Source organism: Orycteropus afer, unplaced genomic scaffold (assembly GCF_000298275.1).
Source record: "Orycteropus afer afer isolate SDZICR_OR568_19922 unplaced genomic scaffold, OryAfe1.0 scaffold00016, whole genome shotgun sequence".
Classification (NCBI taxonomy): Eukaryota; Metazoa; Chordata; class Mammalia; order Tubulidentata; family Orycteropodidae; genus Orycteropus; species Orycteropus afer.
The window spans coordinates 9,297,807-9,312,611 of NW_006921603.1; the positions used below are offsets into that span (position 1 = coordinate 9,297,807).

Genomic DNA, 14,805 nt, shown 5'->3' on the forward strand with positions numbered 1-14,805 from the left:
TCTTTAAACTGTTAAAGAGCAAAGATGTCACTTTGAAGACTAAGGTGCACGTGCTCAAGTATTTTCAATAGCTTCATATTCATGTGAAAGCTGGATAACAAAAAGAACGAAGAAGAATTGATGCATTTAAATGATGATGTTAGTGAAGAATATTGAATATATCATGGACTGCCAGAAGAACAAACAAATCTGTCATGGACGAAGTACAGCTGGCATGCTCATTAGAAGTGAGGATGCCAAGACTTTGCCTCTCATACTTTGGTCACATTGTCAGGAGGTGCCAGTCCCTGGAAGAGATTATCATGCTTGGTAAAGTAGAGGATCAGTGAAAAAGAAGACAGTCAACAAAACTGATTGAAAAAGTGGCTCCAACAATGGACTCAAGCATAGCAATGATTGTGAGGATGACAAAGGACCAGGTAATGTTTTGTTCTGTTGTACATGGAGTAGCTATGAGTAGGAATCAACTAGATGGTACCTAGCAACAACAACCATTTATATATTTTTTTATTACAAAGGTCCTTGGATGGTGCCAATGGTTAAGCAATGGTCTACTAGCTGAAAAGTTGGTGGTTAAAACCCACCCAGAGGTGCTTCATAAGATAGGTCTGGAGATCTGCTTCTAAAACATCACAGCTTTGAAAACTCCAGGCTTCCCATTAGTTGGAATGGACTCAATGGCAACTAACAATATATTTAAATGCAGTTAGTATTATATTTAATTTCTCAGAAATTGCAAAGAACTAAGCATATACTAAACAATAAATTAACTAATGTTGGAAAAGAATATATTACCATGAAAATAGAAAAATTTTCAAAGGACATTCAGACTTCCAGATCTGATTTTAGAGTATACTGTTACCATGAAAAAAACATGTTTCAAAATAGATCTCTTCCATAGAGACAGAAAGTAGATTAGTGGTTATGTGGGGCTGGGAGTGGGGGAGAATGGGAAGTTATTATTGTAGTGGTACTGAGTTTCTGTTTGGGTGATGAACACATGTTGGAAATAAATAGTGGCAATGGTTGCATATTGTGACTATAATTAATGGCATTGAATTATACACTTACAAATGGCTAAAATGGCAAATTTTGTTATATATATTTGTACCACAATAAAAAAAAAATATTTAAAAAAATGTCATCTCCTACTAGGTAAACTTAATCCCATCCTTAAATAGCTCCCTAATATCTCACTTCCTAATAACCTGCATTTATAGATTAGCATTCTATTTTTAAGGCAATATTTGCAAGAATATTTTTTATACTTTTTTGCAGGGAGGAGGAAATGGATCTCTGTTTGGCTAGCTAATTTAATTAGGTACTTCACTTATGTGATAAGATGGAAACTTCATTTTAATACTGTTTGATTGTAAGAGGGCTTTTTGGAAAAAGACAATGTGGGAGTATGGAGTGGGAAGTTATCTAACTAATTTCTAGCCCATTTCATTGCACACTGGTAGCCTTGTAAAAAGGATTACGCATGTATTAGCTATCATGCTCCTACATTTGAAGACAATATATGATTCTTTTTTATCTCCTTTCTTGGTTAAGCACGTAAGTATAACATGTGAAGTGTATTTGCAACGAGCTAAAATGATTTACTGAGATACTTAAGTTAATAAGTCTATATGGGATGTTTATATGATATTTATATAACTACGTAACATTAAAATGGCACGACTAATATCTACTTTGGACATGTTGTCAGAAAGGCCCATTCCCTGGAGAAGAATATCATGCTTGGTAAAGAAGAGGGTCAACAAAGAAAGGGAAGACCCTCAACAAGATTGACGGACACAGTGGCTGCAAAGATGGGCTCAAGCATAGCAAGGATTGTGAGGATGGCACAGGACCGGTCAGTGTTTCGCTCCGTTGCACGAAGGTCATTATGAGCTGAAGCCGACTCGATGATCTAACAAAAGGACTGCAGTTAAACCTAAAGCCATATATTCTCAGAATCCTATTTAATTACTTTATGATCACACTGAGCATATACATTAAAATAAAGAATACATTCAATGAAAAATATAGGTATTCATTGATTATTTCAAAATAATGTTCCAATGAATCATAAATTTCAAGAGTCAAGTTAAATATTTTCTGTGTCACACATGAGCTTGCTTTGTTCATTATAAAGTAAAATTTATTCCAGCTGAAATTATCCATTGTATATTTTGGTGAAAATAATATGCTGAAAGGGTCCACTTGAAATCAAACGTAAATCTTAATTTCTTAAAATTGGTACAAGAAATACAATATAAATCCATTGGTATTTCTATTGTTGGCATTTGTAAGTAACATTTAAAAAATGACTTCTATGAGTAATGCATAACATAAATTCTTAGAATACTTATTTTAGTGAAAAAAATAAGGAAGCTCTAATATGGTGAATAATGAGTATTACAGAATAGGTCATATACTTAAGATCCATCAAATACTATTAAACTTGAGACTTTGGCAGGAGCTCTGGTGGCATAATGCCTAGGATACTTGACTGCTAACCAGAAGGCAGGTTCAAAGCCACCAGCCATTCCTCAGAAGGAAGACTGGGCAATCTACTTCTGTAGAGATACCACCTCAGAAACCCAAGGAGCCGTTGCCATGAGTCAGAACCGACCCAACAGCAGTGAGTGGTTTTTTGGTTTACAGGCTTTGGCAGGCAAGTGAAATTGTGAAATAGTAAATACTAGGAGTTCTGGTAGCATAGTGCCTAAGGCAATTGACTGCTAACCAGAAGGCTGATGGTTCAAACCCACCAGCCACTCCTCAGAAGGAAGATAGGGAAATCTACTTCCTTAGTGATACTGCATCGGAAATCCAAGGAGGGGTCACAATGAGTAGGTTCCGTCCGATTCGATGGCACATAACAACAACAATAGAACAATCAGAAGCAAACTCATTGATACTTACCAAAAAAGTTTTTACCTTCTAAATTATTCAAACACATGGCAGAGTGTAGCTTTCTTACCTGCAATTAAAAATTATGTGCAAAGGTATTTCTAGGGCCTTTGTAAATTTATTTTATACAAATATTATCAAAATAAAATATGAATCCAATTATATATAAACATACAGATAATTAAGGCTATCTTTTTAAAAAATGAGAGCAAATGAACTGAAGTAATTCAGCTTCAACTTTTTGAAGCATTATTTTTAATTCAAAAATTTCCCAAAACTGTTATTTTTAGTGCTAAAATGTGATGTTTCTCTAATTAATCCAAATTGACAATAAAATTGTTAAACATTATCTGTTTAATAATGTGCTACTGTAGCTAATAGTTTGTTACAGTTCAACAAACGCTTGTTTGAATATCTGCAATGTTATTGCCAATTCTGAATGCTACAATTAGAGAGCCAGCCTGAAGAAAACTCAAATAACCACAAAATTACCCAAACAAAAGTCAGCTAAATAGCTAACACTATTTTTATGAGCCTGATTACAGAGTTATCTAGGTAAAACTCTCGCTAAACGCACTGCCATATAATTGATTCTGACTCAGAGACCCCCATTAGGTTTCCAAAGCTGTAAATCTTTACAGAAGCAGACACTTCATCTTTCTTCCATGGAGTGGCTGGTGGGTTTGAACCAATGACCTTTTGGTAAGCAGTCAAATGCCTTAGGCACTGCGCCACCAGAGCTCCTTTAGGTAAGACTGTTGTTGTTGTTGTTGTTATATGCCATCGAGTCGGCCCGGACTCATAGCGACCCCTCCTTGGGTTTCCGAGGCAGTAGCACTACGGAAGTTGGATTGCCCAATCTTCCTTCAGAGGAGTGGCTGGTGGGTTTGAACTGCCAGCCTTCTGGTTAGCAGTCAAGTGCCTTAGGCACTATGCTACCAGAGCTCCTAGTAAATGCTAATTTTAAAAGGCAGGGATAAGCATATAAAAGACAAACTTTTAAACTTTGTTGTATTATTTGATTGTTCTGCCTGTAGATAAATAAAATGGCCAAAAGAGGGTGCCAATTAGCCACTTTGTTGATCAAAAACTATTTTAAAATTGACTGAGTAAATACAGATCATCTTACTTCATACTATACTATATGGGAATTTAAAATAGCATCTTTCCCCCTAAATTAATAAGGTATAATGAGAAATAGCACAGTGACTAAAATAGTTTACATTTTCTTAATGAAATACTAAAATAATAAGAGTACTCTATTATATGAAAGCAGGCTATAAAATCCTTCATCTTATGCAAATAAGTGAAAATTGAAACACTCAAAATGCTTAACATGAAATTTTAAACCATCCTAAATCTATGTGGTATAAAACTAAGAGCTTCATAAATATTTTAAATTGGACAAATAAGCATTCCACTTCAAATCTTGATGTAACAAATTCTTTTGAACATACCTTAGCTATGTAAAACTTAACAAATAAAATCAGAATTGTCATTAAATAGCTCGTGTTTTATTGTGGAAATCCCAAGAGTACACAATTTTCACTTCCAACCTATGCTTTCTTTTCTTTCATTCTTTTTTTAAGTTCTAGTATATAAGCAATAAAGTAAGAAACTGGAGTATAAGAAATTATTTAGTATAATAATCACATAAAACTTACGAAGTTGTTTTGGGACTATTATATCACAATTATGCTGAATAATACACATAATTAGGTCCTATAAATGACTTTGATTAGTATTATCTTTTATAAAGCCAAGTTAAGACGAGGAAATGGATGGCAAGAGGAGCAGAGTATCACTACTAAAATGTATGCTCCACGAGCACTGGGATTTTTGTTTACTTTTGTTCACTGCTGCAGCATCAGCGTATGGTATAAAAGTCAACATATTTTAAGGCTCTGAAAAAATGTTTAGTGAACATTGAATGAAGTAAAATGAAGATATGGTCATTTTGATGAAGAAGACATTAGATTTAGTCTTGGGTTTGGATCTTATACATAAATAACTTATTATTAGTTAGTGAATTGCAGTTAATCTCCTAGCCTCAGCACTCTAATCTGTAAAATGGGGAAATATCTACCTATCTCATAGAGCTACTGAGTGAACTATTTTTAAAAATGTATCACATGGCATTTTAAAAAATGTTACATAAAAAAAAGATTACTTTGTGAGTATATTGTTTACTCCAGTACTTAGCTTGCAGAAGAGGCACTAAGACATTTGTTAAAATTTAAAAATTTTTAAATCTTCCTCCAAAAGATTTCATATCAACAAGGAAAACCAAAACTCACTGTCATCAAGTTGATTCTGACTCATAGTGACCCCACTGGGTTTTCAAAGCTGTAAATCTTTATAGTAGCAAATTGGCTCATTTTCTTCCATAGAGCAGCTGGTGGGTTCAAACTACTGACCTTATGGTAGCAGCCAAATGCCTTAACCACTGCTACCACTGGAGCTCCTTATCAATAAGGAAAGGAAATAAAATTAATCTACTTCCGCAGTGATTACCGCCTCAGAAACCCAAGGAGGGGTCGCTATCAGTTGGGTCCAACTTGACAGCATGAAACAACAGCAACACAGCCTACCCTATGGTATAACTAGAAAACAGACTACTACAAACTTCAGTTTACATGTTAACAGAGAAATCAACATCTGATACTGTCAAAGCCAGGTCAATCCAAGTAAAGTCTCAGGTGGGTGCTGCAAAATCCAAATAATAATCAACTTAGAGTCTCCCCTAGAAAAAGAATAGTTATAAGACTTGGTGGATATTTTGGCAATAGTTCCTGAGGGGTTGAAGAGAAGAGGCACCAGAAGTCCTCTGTATTAATCTTGTGAAGAAGAGAAAGACACGACAAAGAGGTGTCCCTTTGAGGCTTGGAAATGAATAAGAAGGATGAAAGGAGTTAACATAAAATACCAACAAACAAAATAGTATCAAAAAACCAGAAAAGCAACCAACGAACATCCCCAAAGGCACCATTTAGGAGCCGTGGTCACATAGTGGTTAAAGCATTCAGCTGCTAACCAAAGGTTGGCTGTTTGAACCCACCAGCAACTCTGCCAAAGAAAGATGAGGCAATCTGCTTCCATAAAAATTCACTGCCTGGGAAACCCTATGGGGGCAATTCTACTCTGTCCTACAGGGTCACTACAAGACAGAATTAACTTGAAGGCAGAGCTTTGGTTTTGGTTTGGTTCTTCACAGCTCTAATACAAAGCACCCTTGAACTAAGACACCAAGTAAGACTTTCCTATTTTTCCTTCTCCCATTGATCATTTCACCTAGGGAAATTCTATATATTTCATTAGGTAGAGAAAAAAAGACTTCAACTTCCATATAAAAGATGAATGAAAGCAAAAATAACTAAAACCCTTCAGCTGATAAAAATACTCTACCTTGGAGTTGTTGCATCGTGGGAAATTGTAGTCATTGTCATAAGACAAAGTGTATGTGAGCTGCTGTATGGAAAGTGAATTTGCTCTGTAAACTTTCATCCAAATCACAGTAAAAATTAAAAACAAACAAACAAAAAATACTCTACCTCCAAAAATCTTCTCCTCCAAAAATCTGACGCAACAAAAATTATAACATGATATTGCAAAATGAATTAAATGTAGTTAAATAAGTTTTGCAAATATGAAAACTTGAGTCCACAGAGTCAATTCCAATTCATAGCAATACCCATTGGGTTTCCAAGGCTGTAAATCTTTACAGAAACAGACTGCTTCATCTTCCATGGAGCAGCTGCTGGGTTTGAACCACCAACCTTTTAGTTAGCAGCCAATGTCTTAACCTCTTCACCACCAGAGTTCCTTTTTGAAAATATGAAAGAAACCAGAAATCTGAAACCTAAAACCTCAGACTAGTAATGGATAAGAAAATATGCATATATGCAGTGAGAAGAAAGAGAGAAAAAGGCAAGGAAAGAAATTGTGAGGGGGAGAAAAGTAAAAAGAAAAAAGAAGTCATTTCAGAAATAAAGATTCAAATGCAAAGTGTCCAAGAACTGATAAAACTGAAAATATATCATGGAATAGACACAGTGGATAGGAATGCAACAAACCAAAAGAACAAGTGAAATAATAAAGACGGAAAAAATATCACAGAGAACATGTCAGATATTGAAGACAGGCAAAGAAGATCCAATTTAAGTATAACTGGAGTTCCTAAATAAGAAAAACAAATAAGATAAAATTAATATCTTAATCTATAATCCAGGAAAACTTTCAACAAATAACAAAATTAAATACACATATTGAAAAGGCCCTAAATGAGCCAAAATAATCAGCTTTAAACATATCCCAGTAAAATTATCAGAATTTAAAATAAAGAAAACTACTTGTACCTGTAGGCAAAAAGACAAACCCATATACAATGGAAAAAAATCAGTCATTTTAAATTATACAGATTTAACTGCAGTGCAAAGATTAAAACAAAGTGGAGATACAGGTGTAGGATTATTATGTAAATATTACACACTCCCCTAAAGCAAAAATAATACAAGTTTAAAAAAAAAAAGCAGAATGGGAAAACAGAATAAATTCATTCATATCTAAAAAATAAGAGTGGAAACAAAATGTTATTATTTAAAGTAGAAAAATCAAAATAGTAGAGGCATAAGTAAGAAAAAGGAGGTCTGAAAGGCACTGGTTAAGGCATTTGGCTGCTAACCAGAAAGGTCAGTGGTCCAAACCCACCAGCTACTCCATGGAAGAAAGATGAAGCATTCAGCTTCAGTAAAAATTTACAACTTTGGCAACCCTATGGGGCAGTTCTACTTTGTCCTATAGGGTTGCTATGAGTTGAAATAAACTCAATGCCAGTGGGTTTGGTTTTGGTTTAGTAAGAAAAAATAAATAAGGGTATTATAAAAAATCATCAGTATAAAAATTTTTATAAAACGTATTAGTAACTACTATTACAAAAAAAAACTCTTCCTGAATTAAAAAAAGAAAAAAAAATTTCAAAATAGACCACATAGTAAGAGGCACACCATAATTTAAAGTACACATTTAAAGTACACATTAAGTACATTCAGGAAGAAGGAAATGCCACTATGCTATATTCATACAGTGGAACAAACCCACCAAAACCCACTGCCATCAAGTCAACACCTCTCTCAGTGCCATTATAGGACAGAGTAGAACTGTTCCATCAGGTTTCCAAGGCTATAAATCTTTACAGAAGGAAACTGCATCATCTTTCCATGGAGTGGCTGATGGGTTCGAACCACTGACCTTTTGATTAGCAGCTGAATACTTTTAACCACTGTGCCACCTACACAGTGGAATGTTACTCATAGATTAAGAGGAACATACTATCACACAATGAATCTCAAAAGTATTATCTGAAGCATTACAGCATAATATTCTTACAGAAGACTATCAGCTAGTAAATGTAGAAGGAATAATAGAATTAGGTAGTCACTGTTTTGCAACCCCTAATTATAAATGATATAAGCAAATATCATAATGGATACATAGAGCAAAATATTATCTATGAAATACATATTAAATTGTTCTTATGTAAGTTTACAGCACTGTTAGCTGTTCAGGCTATACAAAGGAGAAAGAAGAAGAAGACCAACATCAATTGAGTTGCCTCAGCTTTGACTTGTCTCTAAATTCCAGGTACCAAATCATCACTATAACCCTATGAAAGGAGTGGTGATATTATCTTATTACACTAATAAGGAACAAGAATCAGACCTGTCCCTGCCTCTAAGTTTACAATTTAATTATAAGATATGTTCATAAATAGCTCTGATAAAGTTATAGTGAGATATAGTTCAGACACTACTAAAACTAAGAGGAAGCAAATAATGATTTTCTGAATCCTTAATGTAGGCATAAAGGAAGAAATGATCACAAGGAGACTTAGATGATTCAGGCTAGATGCTGCAGAGGAAAAGGGGCTTTGTTAAATGAAAATAGAAAATAGGGTACTTCAGAATAAACAAAGACAATGAAAATGGGAAAATTCAAGAATGTTCTGGAGATACAGATGAAGAATTAACATATATGACAAACTTTTGTTGTTGTTGTTATGTGCCGTGGAGTTGGCCCTGACTCATAGCAACCCCTCCTTGGGTTTCCAAGGCAATATTACTCCGGAAGTAGACTGTCCCATCTTCCTTCTGAGGAGTAGCTGGTGGGTTTCAACCGTCAGCCTTCTGGTTAGCAGTCAAGTGCCTTAGGCACTATGCCACTAGAGCTCCCATAGACAAACTACTGACTGCTAAATCTAGCTAGAGAATGTACATGATGTCACTGTACTACTCTTACAATTATATAAAGTTTCATATTTCACTAAACTAAATTTGTGAAGTAGAAATTTAAGAGATAAGCCTATGAAAGTAGTTTGGGATCAGAGCACAGAGATCTTGGGATGACTATTAAGGAATTTTAGTAAAGGGAAACTATTCATCTTTTTGTGAGAAGTAGACGATACAAGCAGTCTTTTAAGTAGATATACCTGGCTATGATATGCAGGAAAAATCTAGGGAGATTGTGTGGTTTCCTAGTAAAGACTAGCAAATAAGAGATTGCTCTCACCAAGTCATCCTACCCTTTGACCGGAGGTAGCAAGCAATCTGTGCTCTACCCCTCACCCTCCATACCTACTGTTTACCCAACCCACAAACTTTTCTACATTTGACTTTCGTGGCTCACTCTGCTATATATTTGTATTTTTTATATTGTATATTATTATCCAGTTTTGTAGGTTTAAAAAGTGGCTTCCTTCTGCTCCACAGAAGGAAGACAGGGCAATCTCCTTCTGTAAAGATTTACAGCCTGGAAACCCAAATGTGAGGGTTACTATGAGTCGAAAATGACTCAATGGCAGTGAGTTTTGTTTGTTTTTTTGTATATTCATCTTAAGCTTTTATTTTTGCTACTTCTCCTTCTTGGAATTTTGTTTTCCTCCTAATCACCTAATCAAACCCTATCCATTTTCATAATTTTCACATGAGATCTTTCTTAAGGCCACCATTTTGTATTGATTTTTCTTTGAAAAGGTCTAGATTTATTACATGTATCTAAACTCAAAAACTCTTTGCCATCGAGTTGGATCCAACTCATAACGACCTGTCCTTGGGTTTCTAAGGCAGTATCACTACGGAAGTAGATTGCCCAATCTTCCTTCTGAGGAGTGGCTAGTGGGTTTGAACCTCCAGCCTTCTGGTTAGCAGTCAAATGTCTTAGATGCTACACCACCAGAGCTTCTATATATACATACATATATATATACTTATGTATGTGTGTGTATACACATATATATGTATGTGTATATATATATAACATTATATATATATATATATATATATATGTATTTATATAACATTTTATTATAAATTTTGATAAGGGAGACTGTTGTTGTTGTTGTTGTTTGCCGTCGAGTCGGCCCCGACTCATAGCAACCCCTCCTTGGGTTTCCGAGGCAGTATCACTACGGAAGTAGGATTGCCCAACCTTCCTTCCGAGGAGTGGCTGGTGGGTTTGAACCGCCTGCCTTCTGGTTAGCAGTCAAGTGCCTTAGCCACTATGCTACCAGAGCTCCCAAGGGAGACTAGTGTTCTCAATACTAGTGTTCTCAATAAATTGAAATTTATTTAACCAGTTCACCAATGTTACTGCTATTCTTACGTGCTGTCAAGTCAGTTCTGATTTATACGAACTCTATAAGCAACAGAAAAAAACACTGCCCAGTCCTGCACCATCCTCACAATTGTTGCTATATTCTTGCAGCCACTGTATCTTGCAGCCACTGTATCAATCCATCTTTTCTGCTGACCCTCTATACTTTACTAAACATGATGTCCTTCTTCAGGAACTGTTATCTTCCTGATGACGTGTCCAAAGTATTTAACACAAAGACACCTTCTTTGTTTCTAAGGAGTATTCTTGCTGTACTTCATCTAGTACAGTACAATCCAACAAACAATTTGCTTGTTCTTCTGGCAGTTCATGATACATCCAGTATTCTTTGCAACACCATATTTCAAAAGCATCAATTCTTCTCCAGTCTTACTTATTCAATGTCCAGCTTTCACAAGCATATGAGGTGATTGAAAACCATGGCTTGGGTCAGGTGCACCATAGTCCTCAAAGTGATATCTTTGCATTTTAATACTTTAAAAGAGGTCTTTTGTGGTAGTTTTGTCCAATAAAATACATCATTTGATTTCTTGATTCCTGCTTCCATGGGTGTTGGCTGTGGATACAAGTAAAATGAAATTCTTGACAACTTCGATATTTTCTGTTTATCATAATGTTGTTTATTAGTCTAGTTTTAAGGATTTTGGTTTTCTTTATAGAGAAGTGTAATCCATAATGAAGGCTGTAGTCTTTGATCTTCACCAGTAAGTGCTTCAAGTTCTCTTCACTTTCAGCAAGCAAGGTTGTGTCATTTGTATATCTCAGGTTGTTAATGAATCTTCATCCAATTCTGATGTCATGTTCTTCTTCATACAGTCCAGTTTCTTTTTGTTCAGCATACACACTGAATAAGTATGGTGAAATGATACAATCCCAACACACAACTATCCTGATTTAAAACCACACAGTATCCCCTTGTTCTCTTTGAATGGCTGCCTCTTGGTCTATGCTAACATTCCACATGACTGCAATTAAGTGTTCTAGAATTCTCATTCTTGGAAATGTTATCCATAATGTTACATTCCACACAGTTGAATGCCTTTGCATAGTCAATAAAACACATTCTCTGCTTTCAGCCAAGATCCACCTGACATAAGTAGTGATATTCTTTGTTCCACATCCTTTTCTGAATCTGGCTTGAATTTCTGGCAGCTCCCTGTTGATGTACTGCTGCAACCATTTTTCAATTATCTTCAGTGTAATTTTACTTGCATATGGTATTAATGATACTGGTAGGTAATTTCCACATTCTGCTGGATCACCTTTCTTTGGACCAGGCAGGTATATGGATCTCTTCCAGTCAGTTGGCCATGCAACTTTCCTCCAAATTTCAAGAAAGCAGACTAGTGTTTTCATTACATTGCTACTTATTTAGCTAATTCACTAATAGATTTAGATAAATCTGGTAATAAAGTAAAAACTGCATTATCAAAACCATGTTAAGGAGTTGACTGTCAAGAAAAATATTTGACTGCTAAATACACATATTGTGATGGATGGAATTTGTCCCTCCTAAAAATATTTTGAAATTCTAATCTTTATACTGGTGAATATGCTCTTATTTGAAGAAGTGGGGTTTTTGCAGATGTTATCAGTTAAATTAATGAAGTCATACTGGAGTAGGATGGGTCTTAATCCTAATCGCTTCTAAGAGATGTTTCATAAATGAGGAGACACAAAAACAGCATCACACACAGGGAAAGACAACATGTGAAGATCTGTCCATATACCAAGGAACTCCAAGAAATGCCCATAACTATAGAAGATGAAAAATAAAAGGAAAGATCTTCACTTATAGCTGACAAAGAAAGAGCATAGCCTTGTTGACACCATGATTTCTTTAAGAAAATAAATTTCTGTTCTTTAGAGTGACCCATCCTTATGGTATTTTGTTATTGCAGCCCTAGGAAACTAAGACACATATATTCTCACTTTTTTCTTTAAATTTGGATATCATATCACTGTACTTAAAGGTGTCCTGCAAGTAGTGGATATTTGAGAAATATTGGATTGACTAATAGAGCTCTCATAGCATAGTGGCTAAAGCACTTGACTGCTAACCAGAGGGCTGGCGGTTCAAACCCACCAGCCACTCCTCGGAAGGAAGGTTGGGCAATCCTACTTCCATAGTGATACTGCCTCGGACACCCAAGGAGGGGTCGCTATGAGTCGGGGCTGACTCGACGGCACATAACAACAACAACAACAACAATTTACATCACTTCCTTTAAGAAATTCAGAAAACTATTAAGACTCTCATGAATCTTCAGATTATTTTTCTATAACATGAAAGGCAAGTACTATAACCTCCAATTACATCTGATCAATTTATATCAGTACATACACATTGAAGTTATAAATGAAAGAAACTCTACAAAATATTCAAGATGTTTTGAAATACCAGAAACAAGGTTTGCATAGGAATGATAAGTGAGTATGAGTGTGCGTGTGTGTGTGTGCGTGTGTCACAACAGAGCTATTTTCATCTACCAAAGAGGTCAGTAAAGAAACTGAAAATCATACATAGTTCCAGTTAGAAGTTCAGTTAAAGTATTTCCCCCATCTTTGCTATATAAATTGAAGAGAAATCAAGCTTATTTAACATTTTTAATAACTTCAGAAAAGTCATATTGCAGAATTAAAGAAATGGCTGATCAACAATTCATTGTAAATATTTAAAGAATATTAAATATGGAGGGCAGATGATTATCAGAAGAATATTCCAGATAACTATTAGAAATTACACAATATGGAATGCTTACTCTCACTCTTTAACTTAAACCAGTGCTCAAACTTTTCCACTGAAATAGAACCGTCTTGACAAAATGCCCTGATAAAGGCTGAGAAAGAACATATACCCACATAAGTAGGAGAACATCATAACTCAAAACTATGGCACAATTCTAAATTTATCACATGCTATCTGAAAAACTGATGTCACATGTATCACTGGGAGATAATGGCTTTTCACTGAGATATCTCCCAAGATACACCTGATCCAGTCTGAGAGGCACTGGCTTAAACCAATGTGTTGCTGTTGTTGTTGTTACGTGCTGTAGAGTCAGGCCCAACTCATAGCGACCCCTCCTTGGGTTTTCGAGGCAGTATCACTATAGAAGTAGATTGCCCGTTTTGTAAGGAGTGGCTGGTGGTTATGAACCACCAGCTTTCTGGTTAGCAGTCAAGTGCCTTAGGCACTATGCTACCAGAGTATTTTCCTAGGTTGTAATACTAGAATAATTTTATTTTACAATGTTCAAAACATAATAATGAAGATTATTTGACATTTGTTGAGTTGTTGTTGTTGTTGTCATGGGCTGTCAAGTCAGATCCGACTCATAGCGACCCCTCCTTGGGTTTCTGAGGCAGTATCACTATGGAAGTAGATTGCCCCATTTGTTGTTGTTGTTGTTATGTGCCGTCGAGTCGGCCCCGACTCATAGCGACCCCTCCTTGGGTTTCTGAGGCAGTATCACTATGGAAGTAGATTGCCCCATTTGTTGACTATTAAGTATGAAAAAGGCATTGTGTTAGGTTTTCCTGTATACAATCTCAATTTTCAAAATGTAAATATGATCATCCCCACTGTACTGCAATCCCAAGGCAATAAATATTGGTCGATTTTTACCCAGGTCTTTATTAGATCAAACTCCATCAATACTTGGTTTTTACAGAAATCCCTTTCTCTGACCTACATGTTTACTTACTTTTCAGCAATTCATTGGAGATGCACTGTGACCAGTCCAAAAGGCGTTAATGTCTAAAGAAACTTTACACTAGTGCCACAACTCTCTCTAAGCAATCAGTATTTTTAAATCTATATTTCTGTATATTCAATTATCAGTCTTGGTCCTTTCTTCTTAAAATTTTTTATCATTCTTTTCTTCTTAAAATTTGTTCTCATTCTTTGCTTCTTAACCACTTTCATTTCACAATCTGGAGTACTGAACACAACAAAACTACCCAGTGAAAAATATTGCTTTAATGGTAAGTTCACTCTGACCTCTACTGTCAAAAGAATGTTTATAATTTCTGTTGTTACTTGAATATATTCATTTTTTAAAAGCTTTGGTGACTTGACATTTGTACTTCAGGTTAAATTATACTGTGTTTTTATTAAACTATTTGTTGTTGTTGTTGTTGTGTGCCGTCGAGTCGGCCCCGACTCATAGCGACCCCTCCTTGGGTTTCCGAGGCAGTATCACTACGGAAGTAGGATTGCCCAACCTTCCTTCC

The 14,805-nt window shown here is 35.5% G+C and overlaps 1 protein-coding gene across 1 annotated transcript in view; it reads right to left on the bottom strand.

The window, feature by feature from the left end:
• RTKN2 (rhotekin 2) overlaps positions 1 to 14,805 on the bottom strand; it is a 110,124-nt gene that overhangs the window by 66,331 nt on the left and 28,988 nt on the right. The window lies entirely within an intron of this gene.